At 39.5% G+C, this 23,099-nt stretch overlaps 1 protein-coding gene across 5 annotated transcripts in view; it reads right to left on the minus strand.

Moving 5' to 3' along the window:
- PTPRZ1 (protein tyrosine phosphatase receptor type Z1) overlaps positions 1–23,099 on the minus strand; it is a 208,563-nt gene that overhangs the window by 166,142 nt on the left and 19,322 nt on the right. Inside the window, exon 2 of one of the 5 annotated variants that reach the window (XM_086395875.1) lies at positions 16,308–16,362. The exons of the other annotated variants lie outside the window; for them this stretch is intronic. The gene's annotated coding sequence lies outside the window, so the exon portion shown is untranslated. The remainder of the gene's footprint in view (positions 1–16,307; positions 16,363–23,099) is intronic. 5 annotated transcript variants of the gene reach the window in all.

The raw sequence follows: 23,099 nt of genomic DNA on the forward strand, positions 1-23,099 counted from the left end.
ATCCATGGGATTTTCCAGGCAAGAGTACTGGTGTGGGGTGCCATCGCCTTCTCTACTTGTCTAGGTGTTTAAAATGTTGAATAGCTTATTGAAATGTTGAATAGTTCATTAAAATGAAAAACATTTCATCTCTGTGTGTGTACAAAATTGAAGCCTCCTAATACATATTACATAGCATATGATAAAATAGGTCTTATCCTCTGAAATGTGCACTGCTGAATGAGGCTACAGTCAACTGCTTGGGAAAATACAGACATTATCTTGGTGATAATGTGGGTTTGGTTCTGGACCATCACAATAAAGAAAATAATACTGAAATAAATTGAGACCCAAATTTTTTAGTTTCCCAGTGCATTTAAAAGCTATGTTTATACTACCTTGTAGTCTAATAAGAGTACAATGGCATGATGTCTAAAAAAACAATATATAAACCTTAATTAAATAATTTCTTATTAAAAATTGCTAGCCATCATCTGACAACACAGGTTTGCTACAAACCTACAATTTATAAAACACAGTACCTGCAGAGCACAACAAAATGAATCACAATAAAAAGGGGTGTGCCTGTGATTGGATTGCCATTGCAAACTACTTGAGAATGCAACTGCTTTCTCCATAACTTCTCTTAGCTTTGAAACTTTCTCTCAACACCCCCAGCAGGGGAAAGGCCTTTAAAAGTCTGCAGTCTTTGTGTGTGTGTGTGTGTGTGTGTGTGTGTGTGTGTGTGCATCAGAGTTTTATTAAAGTAGAAAAAGGGACAGAGAAAGCTTCTGACAATCACACTTTCCTACCATGCCCTGCCACCCATTTAGGTTTCAAAAAAAGTGAGAGGCTGTGGAAGAACAAGAAAAAAACTTAAAAAAGAGTCATAGATAGTGAGTCATATGATAGTGATCATAGACAGATCACTCAGGTGTACATCAGATTTTAGACATGAATTGTGACTTTAAATGTATTCAATATAGAAGCATTTGTCCTTTACGGAAGAAAACTGCAATGTACACTTACTAGCTATTACTATACCTGGGCCAAGAAAAAATAAAATTGATTTTATTAAACTGGCTGACTACACTGTAATCAGATTAATCCATAATTGATGTTTTCAAATAAATAGTGAAAATGAGAACACAGAATCTTTTCCCAATTATCCCACAGCTTAAATCTATGTAGGTTATAACTGTGTGTATAATTAAGAAAAGTACCTACTTTCTTAAGTCAAGCTTTTTAGATGTTAGGGAAATTTGGTTCTGTATGTAATCATTAAGAATTGAATGTATTCTTTTTAATGGCTGAGTAATACTCCATTGTGTATATGTACCATAGCTTTCTTATCCATTCATCTGCTGATGGACATCTAGATTGCTTCCATGTCCTGGTTATTATAAACAGTGCTGTGATGAACATTGGGGAAATATGTATAATATCATATATGAAACGAGTCGCCAGTCCAGGTTCAATGCACGACACTGGATGCTTGGTGCTGGTGCACTGGGATGACCCAGAGGGATGGTATGGGGAGGGAGGAGGGAGGAGGGTTCAGGATGGGGAGCACATGTATACCTGTGGTGGATTCATTTTGATATATGGCAAAACCAATACAATATTGTAAAGTTAAAAAATAAAATAAAATTAAAAAAAAAAAAAAAGAAATCACACCTGGAAATAAAGAGATTTAAAAAAAAAGAGAATTGAATGTAATTTTTTTTAATAGAAGAAAGACTATTAGTAAGTGCAATATTGAATCTTTGCTTAATCTTAGATATGAGTCTTTGTACCCCAAAGCACAAAAACATCTTTGTAACCTACACACAGGCTGAAAAGATTACAAAATGTTTTGGAAAAATTTCTATAAAAGTTTTTCTGTGGTAGTTAGCTAAGTTATTGTACCATTCTTTTTTTTCATTCCATATTGAGAACATCTATGGATTTTTATGAAACAATTCTCTTTAAATTTCACTTTTGCAAGACTATGAATGCTGTTAAGCTCTAATAATATGTACTGGAATCTCAGGTTTCTCTATTTTCAGGTATTTTCTGCTTACAAAATTGATGCAATGTTGGTTTTAGAATCATATATTCCTCCCATTTTATCAACTCGATGTTCAAAACCTATCTCAAATCACTTCTCTCTATTTAACTTACCTCCACCCAGACTCAAACCATCACCATCTTGTCTATAAAATAATGCAACTGCCTCCTAGCTGGTGCTCCTTGTTTCATCCATCCTTCCACTGTCTGCCCTTTCTTCCTTTAAACCCCCTCCCGTCGTTCAGTTAATTCACTGATTCAATCAAAAAAAAAAAAAAAAACAATCAAAAGCACCCAGATATACCATGAAAAAGCAACCAGCAGTCTGTCCCTGAAGGCTCTTATTTTACTAAGAGAAAACCAAAAGTAAACAAGGGAGATAACAAATCAGTCAGTCATATGCAGGTAGGAAGGTGATAAACGCTCTGGAGAAATGCATTAGGACAGAATAAGGCGGATGAGTAAGCAGGTGCAATTTTACATGGGGTGGGCAAGGACAACCTGGCTGAGAGGGTGCCATTTCAGCAAAGACTTAAAGATGAGTGCGTATGCCTACAGATACCTGAGGGGAAAGCAGTGGTGGCACAGGTGCAGTCCTCAGGACAGAGTCACAACTTTAAGGAACGGCACGGAGGCCAGCGTGGCTGAGGCACAGAGAGAGGGGGGAAGACAAAACGAGGTGGAAAAGACGAAGATGGCTCTTCCATCCTCCAACAGCCATCCTCTCCAAACTTACAACATGAAGATCAAGTTTTAGAAATATTCAAAATTATAATGATGTCAGTACTGACTGCCAAGTAAAGCAGTACACTATGATTGTTGTTGTTAAGTCGCTAAGTCGTGTCCGACTCTTTGTGACCCCCACGGACTGTAGCCGGCCAGGCTCCTTCTGTCCATGGGATTTCCCAGGCAAGAATACTGGAATGGGCTGCCATTTCCTTCTCCAGGGGATCTTCCTAACCCAGGAATCAAACCCATGTCTCCTGCATTTACTACTGAGCCACCAGGAAAGACCTACACTATGGTGGTGGTTCAGTCACTAAGTCAGGTCCAACTCTTGCAACCCCATGGACTGTAGCCTGCCAGACTCCTCTGTCCATGGGATTGTCCAGGCAAGAATACTGGAGTGGGTTTCCATTTCCTTCTCCAGGGGATCTTCCCAACCCAGGAATCGAACCTGGGTCTCCTGCATTGCAGGCATATTCTTTACCAACTGAGCTATGACGGAAGCCTCAAAGTGAAATTCACTCAGTCATGTGTGACTCTTTGTGACCCCATGTACTATACAGTCCATGGAACTCTCCAGGCCGGAATACTGGAGTGGGTAGCCGTTCCTTTCTCCAGGGGATCTTCCCAACCCAGGGATTGAACCCAGGTCTCTGCATTGCAGACAGATTCTTTACCAGCTGAGCCACAACAGAAGCCCACTATGATTATGTCCCTTCTAATCAATACTTTCTTATTCCTGCAGTTACTTAATGCTTTGGGTTTTAAATTTCATTCATCTTCTCAGTACAAGGGCTTTGTTGTTGTTCAGTCTCTAAGTCATGTCTGACTCTTTGTGACCCCATGGACTGCAGCACACCAGGCTCCTCTGTCCTGCACTAGCTGCCAGAGTTTGCCCAAACTCACGTTCTTTGAGTTGATGCCATAATCATCAACATCAATTCAACTATCTCATCCTCTGTTGCCCACTTCTCCTCCTGCCCTCAATCTTTCTCAGCATCAGGGTCTTTTCCAGTGAATCGGCTTTTCCCATCAGGTGATCAAAGTAGGGAAAACCACTAGACCATTCAGGTATGACCTAAATCAAATCCCTTATGATTATACAGTGGAAGTGAGAAATAGATTTAAGGGCCTAGATCTGATAGACAGAGTGCCTGATGAACTATGGACAGAGGTTCATGACATTGTACAGGAGACAGGGATCAAGACCATCCCCATGGAAAAGAAATGCAAGAAAGGAAAATGGCTGTCTGAGGAAGCCTTACAAATAGCTGTGAAAAGAAGAGAAGCAAAAGTAAAGGAGAAAAGGAAAGACAGATATAAGCATCTGAATGTAGAGTTCCAAAGAACAGCAAGGAGAGGTAAGAAAGCCTTCCTCAGTGATCAATGCAAAGAAATACAGGAAAAGAACAGAATGGTTAAGACTAGAGATCTCTTCAAGAAAATTAGAGATACCAAGGGAACATTTCATGCAAAGATGGACCTGATAAAGGACAGAAATGGTATGGACCTAAGAGAAGCAGAAGATATTAAGAAGAGGTGGCAAGAATACACAGAAGAAATGTACAAAAAAGATCTTCACAACCCAGATAATCACGATGGGGTGATCACTCACCTAGAGCCAGACATCCTGGAAGATGAAGTCCAGTGGGCCTTAGAAAGCATCACTATGAACAAAACTAGTGGAGGTGATGGAATTCCAGCTGAGCTATTCCAAATGCTGAAAGATGATGCTGTGAACGTGCTGCACTCAATATGCCAGCAAATTTGGAAACTCAGCAGTGGCCACAGGACTGGAAAAGGTCAGTTTTCATTCCAATCCCAAAGAAAGGCAATGCCAAAGAATGCTCAAACTACTACACAATTGCACTCATCTCACACGCTAGTAAAGTAATGCTCAAAATTCTCCAAGCCAGGCTTCAGCAATATGTGAACTGTGAACTTCCTGATGTTCAAGCTGGCTTTAGAAAAGGCAGAGGAACCAGAAATCAAATTGCCAACATCTGCTGGATCATGGAAAAAGCAAGAGAGTTCCAGAAAAACATCTATTTCTGCTTTATTGACTATGCCAAAGCCTTTGACTGTGTGCATCACAATAAACTGTGAAAAATCTGAGAGATGGGAATACCAGACCACCTGACCTGCCTCTTGAGAAACCTATATGCAGGTCAGGAAGCAACAGTTAGAACTGGACATGGAACAACAGACTGGTTCCAAATAGGAAAAGGAGTACGTCAAGGCTGTATATTGTCACCCTGTTTATTTAACTTCTATGCAGAGTACATCATGAGAAACGCTGGGCTGGAAGAAACACAAGCTGGAATCAAGACTGCCGGGAGAAATATCAATAACCTCAGATATGCAGATGACACCACCCTTACGGCAGAAAGTGAAGAGGAACTAAAAAGCCTCTTGATGAAAGTGAAAGAGGAGAGTGAAAAAGTTGGCTTAAAGCTCAACATTCAGAAAACGAGGATCATGGCATCTGGTCCCATTACTTCATGGGAAACAGATGGGGAAACAGTGGAAACAGTGTCAGACTTTATTTTTTTCAGCTCCAAAATCACTGCAGATGGTGATTGCGGCCATGAAATTAAAAGACGCTTACTCTTTGGAAGGAATGTTATGACCAACCTAGATAGCATATTAAAAAACAGAGACATTACTCTGCCTACAAAGGTCCTTGACAAAAGTCAAGGCTATGGTTTTTCCAGTAGTCATTTATGGATGTGAGAATTGGACTGCGAAGAAAGCTGAGTGCTGAAGAATTGATGCTTTTGAACTGTGGTGTTGGAGAAGACTCTTGAGAGTCCCTTGGACTGCAAGGAGATCCAATCAGTCCATCCTAAAGGAGATCAGTCCTGGGTGTTCATTGGAAGGACTTATGCTGAAGCTGAAACTCCAATACTTTGGCCACCTCATGTGAAGAGTTGACTCATTGGAAAAGACCCTGAAGCTGGGAGGGATTGGGGGCAGGAGGAGAAGAGGACAACAGAGGATGAGATGGCTGGATGGCATCACCGACTCGATGGACATGAGTTTGGGTAAACTCCGGGAGTTGGTGATGGACATGGAGGCCTGGCGTGCTGCGATTCATGGGGTCACAAAGAGTTGGACACGACTGAGCGACTGAACTGAACTGAACTGATCAAAGTATTGGAGCTTCAGCTTCAGCATCAGTCCCTTCCAATGAATATTCAGGATTGGTGTCCTTTAGGATTGACTGGTTTGATCTCCTTGCTGTCACAGGGACTCTCAAGAGTCTTCTCCAGCACCATGGATCGAAAGCATCAGTTCTTCAGTGCTCAGCCTTGTTTGTGACAGTTAATAATGGCTTTATTTTTAAATTTGACTCATTTTAGTACCAAGTGCTAATTTTCCCCAAATCTGAAAAATCTCTCTGGATCTTTAAAACCATACAGATTTCAAAACTGTTTGCTGTGGTAAATGAGTTACATCAAACAGCAATTCTATTTTTAACCCCCCTCAAATCCTTCTGTTTTAATCAGCAGCACCACAGCCTGCTGCCTACCTGGTATCCTCAGGTTCTCCTTCATTCTGATTGCTGTTCCATTAATTGCAACTCTGGTTTCCTGAATTCCATGAAACTCCCTTATGGACTTATTCCCTTGCTTTTGGTGGAGCAGTGAAACCCATTTTCTAGCCTCTTCTAAGCAAAAGTATATGAGATGAACGTCTTCAGACCGTCTGAGATCATCTCGTTCTCTTTACAATTTGAGGTTGAAATAACTTTGTCTCTTAATTCCTCAAGGTATGTAATGCTCTTCTCATTTCCAGTCCTGATGCTGAGGAACTTGTTGTATTTTTTAGTCTTTTGTAGATTGAGTCTGTTTTTCTGTTTTGTCTTTAAACTTCAGAATCTTTTCAATATCCAGTATTTTGAACTTTCATAATGATATGCCTTTGGTTTGAACCTTTTATCATTGAGTATAACTGGGTCTATTTTGGCTCTTTCAACTTAGAGATCTATGTTCTTCAGTAATAGGATATTTTCCTGCTATTTTCTTTATAAATATCTCTTCCCCCCATTTTTTTTCAATTTCTAAAACTATTAGTTAGATATCAGCTGGATTGATAATCTATTTTTAAGTATCTTCTCTCTCTTATTGTTCACATCTTTGGGTGTTTGTTTTAAATAAAGTTTTCTACTTAAAATTTGATCATCTATTTCAACCAGTTTCATTCTAAAATTTTTTTTAAAAACTTTTATTTTCTTATGAAGCCATTTTAGAGGAATCTTGTTTTCATGTTATGAGTGCAAAATCTTCTATTATTTCTCCAAATATATTAATTCTATATTTTATAAAATTTAATTCAATTTTCTGCTTTCTCTCAGTTTCTTCTGAGTTTCTTCTTTTATGTTCATTTATTTGTTTGTTTTGACCACTTTCATGCTGGAGGCTTTGCTGTAATATCTGGTCATCCTCAACTAACCCTTCTTATTTATGAGAAACACACAAAAATATAGAGCAGTGGTATCTGAGAGGAGTTTATCAAATGATGTGTTTCACTACAGGTTGATAATAAGATAAATTTTTCATTGTAGAGTTCCAAATACTCAGATCTATTTATTCATGCTTTTGGCATTCTGGGACCAGGACAGAGAAATGTACTTGAAGGCTTCACATATGTCACTCTTCCCTAGGGGCTCAGATGGTAAAGAATCTACCTGCAGTATAGGAGACCTGGGTTCAATCCCTGGGTTGGGAAGATCCCTTGGAGGAGCTCATGTCAACTCATTCCAATATTCTTGCCTGGAGAATCCCCATGGATAGAGGAGCCTGGTGGGCTACATACGGCCCACAGGGTCACAAAGATTCGGACACGAATGAGCGACTAAGCACAGCACAGCATGTCACTCGGACTTTCAGTTAATTCCCTTATTTTTACCTCCTGTGCTTCATTCTTCTTATGTCTGCTATGTCTAGGTCTCCAAGACAAGATGTAAAGAGTAAGATGAAAGTTTAATTTGAAAACAGAAGAGCAAGCAAACTGATTCAAAGATAACCTTAGCACACACACATGATACATATATAGAACAACCAGATATGTCACAACAATACTAAAACCTAAACAGGTATGCAGATATCCAGCACATCCTAAATAAATTTCTACAAAATCTCAGCATTCTGTGAAAAATTTAAGACTATGGATTTTTTCCATGTACAAGAACAATTCACTCTATATTTGCAGTTTGCCAGTTCTTACCCAATATATCTGACATTTATTTCAAAAAGATCAGTAGCACTATCACTAGGGTGTCATACACAATGTTATTCTAGCCTGAACATTGCTTACTGGGAACATTTTTAGGATCTAAATGGTTATTTACTGACCTATTTTAAAACCTCAGTTCATTCAAGTTTCTAATGTTTAAGAAGTGCATACCTAAAGTGTGGTTGCTTATAATTAAAATGGGAGCCTGGTGGGCTGCCGTCTATGGGGTCACACAGAGTTGGACACGACTGAAGCGACTTAGCAGCAGCAGCAGCAGAAATACAGAACAAATCATTACAGAAATATAAGATCCATTCCAGAACACAGCAACTGTAAGACTGAAGAGTATAACATCTGAAGCCCCAGAGGAAGGCTGGGTAAAATAAAAATCTGAGGCAGAAACTAAAATATAACACAGACAAAAAGGAACATAAATGCTGGATGCATCAGCATTCTTAAAAGGAAGAGAAAAAATAGAACACAAACTAAGAAATACAGATGCTGTGCAGTTCACATTCCTTTCTAACACAACTGAACCATATATTTGATAAAATCAGCTATTTCAGAGGCATAAATTCAGCTGCTAAAGAAGTTAGTTGACCTAGATAGACATGCAGTTTAATACCTGGCAGCCAAACATATAAGGCTGTGATTATATGGGCCACAACTAACTGCCATCACCAACACATTTCGCTAAAACATTGAAGAGAAATTACTCATAACTGTTCTACAGGCAAACGATTAACTATTCCTAATTTAAAACACGGTGCCTGTCTTCTTCCTCTACTCTTACTTGACAACAGTTGACGCATTTGATTAGAGTTTGACATGACCAAGACCAAAGTCATTGGTTTAATTCTCACATCAGCCATTAATGTCTCCTTTTTTGTACTTGAATATTGAATAGCTAAATTTGGTTATCATTTCGTGATTGGGCAGACATATGAGTAGATAAATCCATTTAGTAGGTTATATGAAGAGCACATAACCTTCAAATAATGACTCAGTTTTATTTCATTATGTATTTGAAAAGTGTATGACATTTAATCTTGTGAAGTTTATAGGTGGAAAAGTTAATATATATGAGATAAATTAGACTGTGACAATATGCTAATTTATTTATTTTTTAAAACACCTTGACCTCAGGCCTTTCTAACTGCTTTTAATGTAAAAGCACTCAAAATCATGAGAGAACTGAGGCTATTTTCTTATCACTTAAAATATTCTCCTAAATTTACCAGTAAAAAGATAAAAGGTGAAAAGTTAGATATATGCTGAGATCACTCTTTAATGTATGATCCTGGTTCAACACCAGCAAAATGTAAAAACATTCAGCACCTACATGCCTCCTAATAAAATAATAGGATACCTCAGGCTTCCATTCATAAAATATCTGTTCTTAGTTATTCAGGCAGACACAATAATGGAAAATGAATGCCTTGGAGTTATCTTCCACATTTAATTCATTTTGAATACATGAGAGCTGTTTGTTCAGCTCAGTTCAGTCATTCAGTCATATCCAACTCTCTGGGATGCCATGGACTGCATCACACCAGGCTTCCCTGTCCATTACCAACTCCCAGAGCTTACTCAAACTCATGTCCATCGAGTTGGTGATCCCATCCAACCATCTCATCCTCTGTCGTCCCCTTTCCCTCCTGTCTTCAACCTATACCAGCATCAGGGTCTTTTCCAATGAGTCAGTTCTTTGCATCAGGTGGTCAAAGAACTGGAGTTTCAGCATCAGTATCAGTCCTTCCAATGAATACTTAGGACTGATTTCCTTTAGAATTGACTGGTTGGATCTCCTTGCAGTCCAAGGGACTCTCAAGAGTCTTCTCCAACATCACAGCTCAAAAGCATAAATTCTTCGGGGCTCAGCTTTCTTTAGGGTCCAACTCTCACATCCATACATGACTACTGGAAAAACCATAGCTTTGACTAGACAGACCTTTGTTGGCAAAGTAATGTCTCTGCTCTTTAATATGCTGTCTAAGTTGGTCATAACTTTTCTTCCAACAAGCAAGTGTCTTTTAATTTCATGGCTGCAGTCACCATCTGCAGTGATTTTGGAGCCAAAAAAAAAAAAATAAAGCCTGACACTGTTTCCATTGTTTCCCCATCTATTTGCCATGAAGTGATGGAACCAAATGCCATGATCTTAGTTTTCTGAATGTTGAGCTTTAGGCCAACTTTTTTACTCTCCTCTTTCACTTTCATCAAGAGGCTTTTTAGTTCTTCTTCACTTTCTGCCATAAAGGTGGTATCATCAGCATATCTGAGGTTATTGATATTTCTCCCAGCAATCTTAGTTCCAGCTTGTGACTCACCTAGCCCAGCATTTCTCATGATGTACTCTGCATATAAGTTAAATAAACAGGGTGACAATATACAGCTTTGACGTACTCCTTTTCCTGTTGTTCAATGTCAAGTTTGAACTGTTGCTCTTGACCTGCATACAGATTTCTCAGGAGGCAGGTCAGGTGGTCTGGTATTCCCATCTCTTTCAAAATTTTCCAGTTTGTTGTGATCCACACAGTCAAAGGCTTTGGCGTAGTCAATAAAGCAGATGATTTTCTGGAACTCTCTTGCTTTTTCGATGATCCAAAGGATGTTGGCAATTTGATCTCTCACTCCTCTTCCTTTTCTAAATCCAGCTTGAACACCTGGAACTTCACATTTCACATACTGTTGAAGGCTGGCTTGGAGAATTTTGATCATTACTTTGCTGCTGCTGCTGCTAAGGCACATCAGTCTTTGCTAGTGTGTGAGATAAGTGCAATTGAGATAAGTTTGAGCATTCTTTGGCATTGCCTTTCATAGGGATTGAAGTGAAAACTGACATTTTCCACTCCTGTGGTCACTGCTAAGTTTTCCAAATTTGTTTGCATATTGAGTGCAGTGCTTTTACAGCATCATCTTTTAGGATTTGAAATAGCTCAACTGGAATTCCATCACCTCCATTAGCTTTGTTCGTAGTGATGCTTTCTAAGGCCCACTTGATTTTGCATTCCAGGATGTCTGGCTCTGGGTGAGTGATCACACCATTGGGGTTGTCTGGGTCATGAAGATCTTTTTTGTACAGTTCTTCTGTGTATTCTTGCCATCTCTTCTTAATATATTCTGCTTCTGTTAGGCCCATATCATTTCTGTCCTTTATTGTGCCCATCTTTGCATGAAATGTTCCCTTGGTATCTCTATTTTTCTTGAAGAGATCTCTAGTCTTTTCCATTCTGTTATTTTCCTCTATTTCTTTGCACTGATCACTGAGGAAGGCTTTCTTATCTCTCCTTGATATTCTCTGGAACTTTGCATTCAAATAGGTATATCTTCCCTTTCCTCCTTTGCTTTTTGCTTCTCTTCTTTTCTTAGCTATTTGTAAGACCTCCTCAGACAACCATTTTGCCTTTTTGCATTTCTTTTTCTTGGGGATAGTCTTGATCACTGCCTCCTATACAACGTCACGAACCTCTGTCCATAGTTCTTCAGGCACTCTGTTTATCAGATCTAATCCCCTGAATCTATTTGTCACTTCCACTGTATAATCATAAGGGATTTGATTTAGATCATACTTGAATGGTCTAGAGGTTTTCCCTACTTTCTTCAATTTAAGTCATTTGTTATGATGTGTAGTTTTTAGTAAAACTAACAAGATTTTTAACAAACATGTCATTCTGCTTAAAAATCACTTTTAGATTTGCTGCTGCTGCTACTGCTGCTAAGTCGCTTCAGTCGTGTCCGACTCTGTGCGACCCCATAGACTACAGCCCACCAGGCTTCCCCATTCCTGGGATTCTCCAGGCAAGAACACTGGAGTGGGTTGCCATTTCCTTCTCCGATGTGTGAAAGTGAAAAGTGAAAGTGAAGTCGCTCAATCGTGTCCGACTCCCAGCGACCCCATGGACTGAAGCCTATCAGGCTCCTCCATCCATGGGATTTTCCAGGCAAGAGTACTGGAGTGGGGTGCCATTGCCTTCTACTGTATACCTAATAATGGCAAAATAATATTCCAATTTTTATTTATGTGATAGTTATAATTAAAATGGAGAAGCAAATGGCAACCCACTCCAGTATTCTTGCCTGGAGAGTCCCATGGACGGAGAAGCCTGGTAGCCTACAGTCCATGGGGTCGCAAAGAGTTAGACATGACTGAGCGACTTCACTTCACTTATAACTAAAATTATATAAAATCTCATTCTTGTTTTTATCTTTTATTGCATAGTCCCATTATTATTCAGTGAAACTGAACCCCTGTGAATAGTGTTTATTAAGGTAATGAGATATTTACATCAAATATTCACAAATAAGAGACTTATTTAAGCTTTAAATTCTAATACCTGCACTGAAGAGTTAAAACTGGGAAATCATTAACAAAAATTGAGTCACAGATGTAAAAACAAACTTATGGTTACCAAGAGGTAAGTGTGGGGAGGGATAAATTGGGAAATTGGGATTGACATACACACACTTATATATATATATATAATATATATATATATATTAGATTCTTATTGACATACACACATATATATATATATTAGATATATATTAGATTCTTATTAATTGCCTATTTATAAAATAAGCAATTAATAAGAATCTATCACATAGCACAAAAAACTCTACTCAATACTCTTTAGTAACCTATATGGGAAAAGAATCTAGAAAAGAGAGGATACATGTGTATGTATAATTGATTCACTTTTGTGTACAGCAGAACTAACCCAACATTGTGAATTAACTATACTCCAATAAAAGTTAATTTAAATAAATAAAATAAAATTGGGAGCTTATTTTGGGCTCAGGCTTCCCTGGTGGCTCAGATGGTAAAGAAACTGACTGCAGTGCAGGAGACCCAGGTTCAGTCTCTGGGTTGAAAAGATCCCCTGGAGGAGGAAATGGCAACCCGCTTCAGTATTCTTTCCTGGAGAATTCCATGGACGGACGAACCTGGTGAGCTACAGTCCATGGAGTTGAAAAGAGTCAGACATGACTGAGTGACTATCACTTCATGACATTACATCAAATTGTCACCTTACAAATGTGAAAACAAAATAATTAGGAGAAATAGTCGTAAAATACTATAGATTTTCTTGTGGTAGGACCACATAGAAACAGTAATAAAATTTCAAAGCAGGTCTTAATGGGAATACTGAATACAGCCCAAATTTTAACTTCTAAAAATATGGATCATATACTTCATATTTTAACAGTGAGTAAAATCTGCAAATTCACTACTTTTATTCATATCGGGAAATGAAGAACAAGCAAGCTCTCTCAATGATGTCCAGCCAGTGAATGTCTCTGATATGCTTTAAAAGTGTAGTTAAGACCCTCTGCTATTGCCCATGCCTCACCCAGGACCTCCTCTTGAAATGGAGGGAAAAAGTCAACCACCTAAAACACCTTCAGACCTTTTGAAAACTCAGCTAGGTAAAGTATCCAATAAACAATAACAATGCTCAACTCAAGTATAATTCTTTATAAGCCAAAAAGCTTAATTTGAACTATGGAAGCCCATCTTGTGACACTCTACCTAAATTACTAAACTGAATTTCAGACTGCTGGGTAGAGACTGGGTTGAACAAAATGGACAGCATCTTAATAAAAAATAATTCTTTTTATTTAACCTCCAGTGCATTAGTAAGAAGACAATCCACATAATTTTATAAATTCACTGCTCTTAAATATAAAAATAAATAAACATGTTTCATATCAGGGAGTGATTAATACTCATCCATATGCTTTCTGAAATCCAAAATTTGTGTTTTGAATCCAAAGGTTCACAAGACAGAAAACATTCCAGACATAACCTTTCAAGTTCTGAAATAGTATTTAGTCAATCACAGACCCTGTGGTTTTAAAATAACTGCTTCCTTTGAATACAGGATGAACCCTTTTAAAACTATTATGACCAGGTTAACATCTAAGACCAGAAATTCATCAAAAGAAGTTTCCTAGAATAAAGTACCATTGAAACATTACAATGAGGGTAAGAGTATTATACAGACAGAGAACCAAAATTTTTTATTTGAAAAGTAGTGTCTTAGTAATCAAGGTTCTTGTGCCCTTTGTAGTGGAGGCAATTGTAGTGGAGGCAATTGAAGAGTGGAGGCAATAAGAAGAAAATTATTTGTACTATCATCAGGATCTCTTGTAAATCTGGCTAAAAATCTAGGAGAGAGATATATCAGGGTGATGAAAACAGAATAAAAGGGAGAGTTAGAAAGCAAGGAGGAACTAAAGAGCCTCTTGATGAAAGTTAAAGAGGAGAGTGAAAAAATTGGCTTAAAACTCAACATTCAGAAAACTAAGACCATGGCACCTGGTCCCATCACTTCATGGCAAATAGATGGGGAAACAATGGAAACAGTGTCACACTTTCTTTTCTTGGGCTCCAAAATCACTGCAGTCATGAAATTAAAAGATGCTTGCTCTTTGGAAGAAAAGTTATGACCAACTTAGACAGCATATTAAAAAGCATACATTACTTTGCCAACAAAGGTTCATCTAGTCAAAGCTATCGTTTTTCCAGTAGTCATGTATGGACCATAAAGAAAGCTGAGCACCAAAGAGTTGATGCTTTTGAACTGTGGCATTGGAGAAGACTCTTGAGAGTCCCTTGGACTGCAAGGAGATCCAACCAGTCCATCCTAAAGGAGACCAGTCCTGAATATTCATTGGAAGGACTGCTGCTGAAGCTGAAACTCCAATACTTTGGCCACATGATGCAAAGAACTGACTCATTGGAAAAGACCCTGATGCTGGGAAAGACCAAGGAGATGGGGACGACATGGTTGGATGGCATCACCGACTCAATGGACATGAGTTTGAGTAAGCTCCGAGAGTTGGTATGTACAGGGAAGCCTGGCGTCGCAGGCGGACATGGGGTCGCAAAGAGTCAGGCACGACTGAGTGAACTGATTAATAATTTGCTCCTATCTTATTTCTGAGTAGTCCTCTATAGATATACCACAGTTAAGGTATGTCTCACAAATTTCAATAAGCTGTGTTTCAACATGTTTTTTAATTTCACTTCAGGCTTCTTTGACTTGTATTATTGATTCCATTGTGGTTGGAGACACATTTGATACGATTTCAATACTGCAGTCCATGGGGTTGCAGAGAGTCGGACACTAGTGAGCAACTGAACTGAACTGAGCTGATCAGAATAATATTGCAGACTGACATGGGGCAAGACCACATAGAAAAGGTAATATATTTTCAAAGCAGGTCGTAATGTGAATTCATATCACCGATCCTTGTTTTTCTTCCCGCTATGTGTGTGCACGCATGTGTGTGTGTGACTATAAAGACTAGAACAAAGAAATTGCTGCACACATTGCATATACTTGCAAATCTTAGCAAAATCTTAGATTTCAATCTTATGGTTGTCAATTTCCACTTCTTCCAGAAAGCCCAGATATTCCTGAATGATTCTCATGCCCTAATACCACATTTGCATGGCTTTGTTGTAGGCTGAAGTCAGGAAGTGGGGAGAAGTACCCTTACCAGAAGCACTGTGTAGGGCAGCTGCCCTTGATAAGTCACCCTACGTCTCGCTTGTCCAGGATTCTTCCCACAAAGGTTAGGAAGAACTGAAAGGGATGCCTGCCGGGGTGATGGCTGACTGTGGTAGGATTTGTTCTCTTCGTAAATCCTGGGGAGAGTGCTGCCTCCAATTGTCGGTGGTTTCCATTGAACGTGGAACTCGGGTTCCTTGGTCTTCACCCCAGGACAACTATCAGCAATTCCAAGGCAAGAGGAAAAGTTCTCAGGATCACACTGCAGAATTACATTATCTATAGTTTGTTTCATTAAATTAACTTGAAAAGCATATCCTGAAGTTCAAATCAGTAAAAGAACATTAAGAATTTTAAAGGTTTGATAGACCTACATAAATATTTGTTGCTGTTGTTTACTTGCTAAGTTGCATCTGACTCCTTGCAATGCCATGGACTTAGCCCACCAGGCTCCTCTGTCTATGGGTTTTCCCGAGCAAGAATACTGGAATGGGTTGCCATATTCTTCTCCAGAAGATCTTCCCAACCCAGGGATCAAATCTGCATCCTTTGATTTGGCAGACAGATGCTTTACCACTGAGCCATCAGGGAAGCACATAAATATAGTTCATTTAATTTAAAAAGATCTTTAAATACATGATAATAATTAGGTTCATGTAAAAACCTAACTATGATAGATTATGTATCAATATATAGTTATTTTTCTATGTATATGCTAAGTCACTTCAGTCATGTCTGACTCATTTGGACCCTATGGACTGCAGCCCACCAAGTTCCTCTGTACATGGGACTTACCAGGCAAGAATACTGGGATGAGTTGCCATTTCTTCCTCCAGGGGATCTTCCCGACCTAGAGATCAATGTTAGCACATGAAGAAAAATACAACACAGAGTAAATGTTCTCTAAACAGCAGTTGAAAAAAATGAATGAATATTTGAATAAATGAAATAAGCATAAGAAATTAAATTCAAGAATTTGCTAAAAAGTTAATCCTGATGGCTCAGACAGTAAAGAATCTGCCTGTATGCAGGAGACTTGGATTCGATTCCTGGGTGGGGAAGATCCCTTGGAGGAGGGCATAGCAACCCACTCCAGTATTCTTGCCTGGAGAATCCCATGGACAGAGGAGCCTGGCGGGCTATAGACCATAGGGTTGCAAATAGTTGGACATAACTGAGGCAACTGAGCATGAATGCACACAATCCAAATATATATAGGACTGTGTCTAAATTACAAGAAATAGTAGGTGTTTAGACCTTAAGAGTTTGCAAGAAAAAAAATCAAGTGAAATTCACCTCTGAATATAAATTATTTTTTTCTATATTATTCTGATAAATGAGTACATCTTGGAGCTTTCACTCACAGATCTCCAAAGAATTTCCCATTATGTTGGGCAGCTCTTTAACAAGAGTGTATACTGATCTTCCACTTCCTTCGACAGTAGAAGACAAGGGGATTAAAGGCACCAAGCTGTTTTTCCAGTATTCCATTCAAGAGGATGGCTGCCAGCTGAGAGCACCCCAGGAGGAAGGGAGTGTGGGGTGGATCACTGGTGGTGAGGTCTGAGATGGGAGGAGAATGACAGTCTGGAGCCAGGTTTCCTGTGGCAGGGATCTGCGCCTTGAGGATTCCTCTGTGCTTGCATGCTAGGTCACTTCAGTTGTGTCTGACTCTTTGGGACCCCATGGGCTGTAGTCCACCAGGCTCCACTGTCCATGGGATTCTCCAGGCAAGAATACTGGAGTGGGTTGCCATGCCCTCCTCCAGAAGATCTTCCCAACCCAGGAATCGGACCCACATCTCTTATGTCCGCTGCATTGGCAGGTGAGTTCTTTACCACTAGCGCCACCTGGAAAGGGATCCCTCTGGGGCTCAAGCAAAGAGAGCAAACACATGCTCCCCAAGAGATTCAGTTATAGGACCTCACCCACAGAAGGTACTAACTAGAGAAAGAGCAATGACCAAAAAGTAATCTCTTCTTTCCTTTCCTCTAGGACTGTCAAATGAGAAGAGTGTTTAAGAAGAAGGAGAAGAAGGAGCCAAGTGGCAGACTGAATTTCTATCCTTCAAGCCCCTCACGCTTGAGCCAAGGGATGGGTAAAAGATGAACCGAGTTTGAGGCTTTTTTTCCCACTGAACTGGACTTTCAAAAACCAAGAGTGGCCAGAAATTTGTCAAACCTGCCAAGGTTGCTGTTACATGGTGGAAAAGGAGAATCTGACCTTACCAGGTTGGACACAATGATGGAGTCAAAAAATAAAAAGTGCTTCTATTTATATTTCACTCAGTTGATGCTTCTCAATAGTTAGTTTTACTCAAAAATGAACAGCAGAACCCATGTTTTCCTTTCACTTGCCTCAAAATCTAATAATCTTGATCTATACGAAGCAGAGAAATCAAGTAATTTAACATTAGTCTATAATAAAATTAAACTGTACCATTTTTTGTTGTTAAGAAATGAACATGACAACAGTTTTTTAAGTAAATAAATTACATTGCAATTGATGTGTCAGAACTATAGGATTTGCAGCAAATTCCTATCTATCACCTTCATGCATTGGAGAAGGAAATGGCAACCCACTTCAGTGTTCTTGACTGGAGAATCCCGGGGACAGGGAAGCCTGGTGGGCTGCCGTTTATGGGGTTGCACAGAGTCGGACATGACTGAAGTGACTTAGCAGCAGCAGCGTATCTAGCAGGAAAATAGGCATTTTTATCAAATCAAATAATTTTTGCAATCACCATACAATATTGTATGTGATACTTAGCCACAAAGAGCAGTTGCTCAACATTAAGTGATGCTATAGTCATTAGCAGAGTTTAGCACCAGGTCTGTACAACAATAGTATCCTATGGAAGCAAGGGACTGGGCAGGCTTGTTCTCCTCTGGATTCCCACCACGCAGCCAATGTGTGTGTGTGTGTGTGTGTGTGTGTGTTAGTCGCTCAGTAGTGTCCCACTCTTTGTGACCCATGAACTGTAGCCCGCCAGGCTTCTCTGTCCATGGAATTCTACAGGCAAGAATATTGGAGTGGATTGCCATTTCTTTTTCCAGAGGATCTTCCTGACCCAGGAATTGAACCCTGGTCTCCTGCATCACAGGCAGATTCTTTACCAGTTGAGCTACAGGGAAGTCCTCAGCCAGTGCCTGATACATAATAATCGCTGTGTATTGAATGGGCTTCCCAGGTGGTGCTAGTGGTAAAGAACCCACCTGCTAATGCAGGAAACAGATGCAGGTTTGATCCCTGGGTTGGGAACACGGCAACCCACTCCAGTATTCTTGCCTGGAGAAATCCATGGACAGCAAGCCTGGCGGGCTACAGTCCACAGGGTCACAAAGAGTTGAACACAACTGAACAGACTTAGAACACATACATGAATTAACGTTGGAGCATTCAAAACAGGGAATCTGTGGTAGGCAGCTGTCACCTCTGGTTCTTCTTTCTCCTACATTAATAAGCTGCTGCTGCTGCTGCTAAGTCGCTTCAGTCATGTCCGACTCTGTGCGACCCCACAGACGGCAGCCCGCCAGGCTCCCCCATCCCTGGGATTCTCCAGGCAAGAATACTGGAGTGGGTTGCCATTTCCTTCTCCAATGCATGAAAGTGAAAAGTGAAAGGGACGCTCAGTCGTGTCCGACTCTTAGCGACCCCACGGACTGCAGCCCACCAGGCCCCTCTGTCCATAGGATTCTCCAGGCAAGAGTAGTGGAGTGGGGTGCCATTGCCTTAATAAGCAAATCTACTTATTTTCTACATTTTCCTAAATAGCAACAGAATCCTGAGGAAATACAGAAAGCAATATTTTAAGATTTTTGCTTCACTATGGGCATGAAAGATATAACAAATACACCTTCAGAAATGAATAAGATAAAGAAATTAACTTTTTTATGACACTGGATTGCAATAAGTGAAAGAAAATTCTGGATAACAAATTATTGGAACTAAAGAATCTTTTGTGTTCTGATATGCATTTATGAAATAACTCATAAAATCACTTCAGTAAATAAAAGCTAAGTAATCAAAATTTTCTAAATATATTTTCCTGAAAAAAAAAGTCAAAGGCTAATAAAAATAAATTCTGCTTTGACTTGTGAAATATTCCATCAAATTTCATCAAATTTTAGAATATACTAACCAATAAAACGGAGAAGGCAATGGCACCCCACTCCAGTACTCTTGCCTGGAAAATCCCATGGACGGAGGAGCCTGGTAGGCTTCAGTCCATGGGGTAGCTAGGAGTCGGACACAACTGAGTGACTTCACTTTGACTTTTCACTTTCATGCACTGGAGAAGGAAATGGCAACCCACTCCAGTGTTCTTGCCTGGAGAATCCCAGGGACAGGGGAGCCTGGTGGGCTGCCGTCTATGGTGTCGCACAGAGTCAGACATGACTGAAGCGACTTACCAGCAGCAGCAACCAATAAAAACATTTTAATAACTACACAATTCCATAATATTCACTAAATCATTTTTAAGTGATCTATGTTTTATATCTTGGAACAAATAAACAGAAAAAAAATTTTAAAGTCTCATTGTTCTGTTTCCCCAAATAACCATTTTAACAAAATACATCTTTCTTGCAATAATATTTACCTAAATCCAGCTTTTATAACATTGCTCGGGAACTTTACATTTCCTTAGTCCTAGTTTTAGTCCTGTTTTCTCACTTTGAGTAGGCTGTGTATATGAGAATGAAATTACTGGCACACATGACTTTGGCTGAATTATGGAGGGGACTTCTGAAAATATTGTTCTCTGTTACTACTTCCATTCCAAAGAAAGAGCCACTATTACTCAGAATCTAAGGGCATTCACAATGATAAATACTAAAAACAGATTGAGGTACACACACAGGGACGAAACTACCAAGAGCCTCTCTTCTCTTTGGGCTGAAACACTTCAATGTAAGTTCTCCTGCTTACCAACTACATGACATTGAGCACATTTTTTTGACCTCTCCATACTCCATGTCATTTGTAAAGTGGATGTAACAACCTCTTGGGGTTGTTGTTAACAGCTCAACTGAGTGAAAAAAAGGAAACATCATTGCTTGATACACAGATTGTGTATAAAAAACAGTGGTCTTCATGCTTCATAACAGACTTCACAGGTAGGAATTTCATCTTCATTTTATATCCAAGCACTGATCATGGTGCCTATCAAAATATATAAAATAACTTCTGGTTTCAGGTGTGGGTGTGTGTGTGCTCAGTTGGGTTTGACTCTTTGGGACCCCATGAATTGTAGCCCACCAGGCTCCTCTGTCAAGGAAATTCTCGAGGCAGCAATACTGGAGTGGGGTGCCATTTTCTACTCTAGGGGATCTTCCATCCCAGGGATCGAACCCGTGTCTCCTACATTAGCAGGTAGATTCTTTACTACTGCACTACCTGGGGGTTTCAGGTATGTCCGTATATTCCTGAGTCCTCTGACGAATGTAAAGATTTAAAGCAAGCAGGGAGAAGCACCTGAGTGAATACGAGCAACGAGACTTTCCTTAATTTATAGCCCAGAATGAACCAATATAGCAAGGCTATTTGTTGGGTTTTTTAAAAACATATACAGGCCCCCAAGATCTTTTTACCAACTCAATAACACTTATATGCTATAGGTGAGTTAGCCTTTGGCATCGAAGAGGTCACAGACTAGAATGGGATGAGAAATGTATAAACAATTACCATACAATGGATGCAAGCAATGACAGAGACCTCAGAATACAGCCTCACAGAAGACAGAGTGCCCCTCCTGAGTAGTAAGAAAGGTATCACAGACAAGGTGATGCTTGTATTCGGTCCTGGAGAGGCCTCCACTGGGTTAACTGGTTTCCTGAGTTGCCAGGGCTTTGATCTTGACTCATAGTTGATGTCTGTGTCCTTGGCATCTAGTTTCAGTTGATCCTTTCTATTTAGCCTCTCTCCGGTCATGTTTCTTCTTTTCCGCTCCCAAACTTGACCTCTCCACCCTGAAAACTAAATATGATTCTTGACACCTGTATCTCAGGTTTCAACATCTGCTCTTGTGTCCTGTTCTGCCTCAGTCAAAGGCTGACTCCCCTCTGCTCAGGTTTTGATCATGAGAGTATCTGCTGACTAGGTCAGAATATTCTTCAGGAAATGGATTTGGGTCTCTTCCAGCGAAAGCAAGGCAAGCCCCAACACTTACTCACTGAGAACACGGTTATCACTACTACTACACAACTAACTCCCGAGCCACAAATGATAATTCCAGAATTTGCTGGAATTTAAAAACCCTCTTGTCTGAGCCTCCAAGCTTGGTCTTTAACAATCCATAAAGTACCCTCAACCCGTAGACTCTATGTAACACTGCCTCCAGGGATCTGTGAAGCTCCAGCTGAAAGCTCCTCCACCTACATAATTTGTATAGATTCTACATATGGGTGGTTTGGGATTGACACATATACACTATTGATACCATGATGTATAGGTGGGTTACTGTCCACAGGGTCACAAAAAGTCGCACACAACTGAAGCGACTTCACACACATAAAACTGTTAAACATGAAAATATACTCTATAACACAGGGAACTCTACTTAATGCATTGTGGTGACCTCAATAGTAAGGAAGTCCAAAAGGGAGGGGACATATGTGTCTATATGGCTGATTCATTTTGCTGTACAGCAGAAACTAACACAACATTGTAAAGCAACCCTACTCCAATAAGAAGTAATTTTAAAAAAGAGAGATATGATACCTAAAAAAAGAAAAAGAAAGCGCCTTAAAGTGCCAACCCGGCCTGCGCAGGATGTAGAACCTTCCAGTCAGATCGATTCTGGAACAGGCCTGAGGTCTGGTCTCCTGCAGCCTCAGTCCACAGCCACCCAACCGCCCCCTGCCACCCCTCCACGGAGCATCAGCTCTGACTCCCAAGAGCTCCAGGAGGGAGAGACAGTCTGAAAGAAATAGAAAAAGTTCCTAAATGCTCATTCTGTTCAGATGAAACCTGAGCTTTCAGTAACTTTAAAACATTAAAAAACTTTAAAAGATTTAAACTAAAAAACTTAAAAAAAAAGATTTTAAAAAGCTTCCAATGACACAAAAAACATGATATGAACTTGCACAGATGGTAGAATTATCTTTCATATATTCAGTGTTACACATAAAAATATTAAGAATAAAATGAAGGAAAAAAGATGCAGAAAATGAATTTGAGAGGTCTGGAAATCATGTATGAATATTATCTCCAAGGATTAGAAGTTAGAGATATTTTGAGTCATGGCTGAAAATAAATTAATTGATTTGAATTGGGTCACGAATGGCAATGCCACGTAGTACTGGCAAAGAAGAGAAAGAAAATAGAGTCAGGACCCTATACCTTTTGTTTCAATCCAATGAGAACTGTCAATACTTTTGGAGCTAAGAAAATTTTAATGTCCTGGGACTTCAATATTAAGATAAACTTAGAGCGAGCGAGCGAGAGAGAGGGAAGAAAAACAATGGTAGATTTTTAATTTAGGGAAGTTTTACATACAGCAATAATTTGAGACTTCACGATGATAAACAGGAGCATTAGAATTTTCTGGGTTCTCTAGTAATGTCACTTTATATTAATTCCTCATGC

The sequence above is a fragment of the Bos grunniens genome, chromosome 4 (assembly GCF_055505025.1).
Source record: "Bos grunniens cultivar Pamir isolate PY7600 chromosome 4, Bosgru_T2T1.0, whole genome shotgun sequence".
Classification (NCBI taxonomy): domain Eukaryota; kingdom Metazoa; phylum Chordata; class Mammalia; order Artiodactyla; family Bovidae; genus Bos; species Bos grunniens.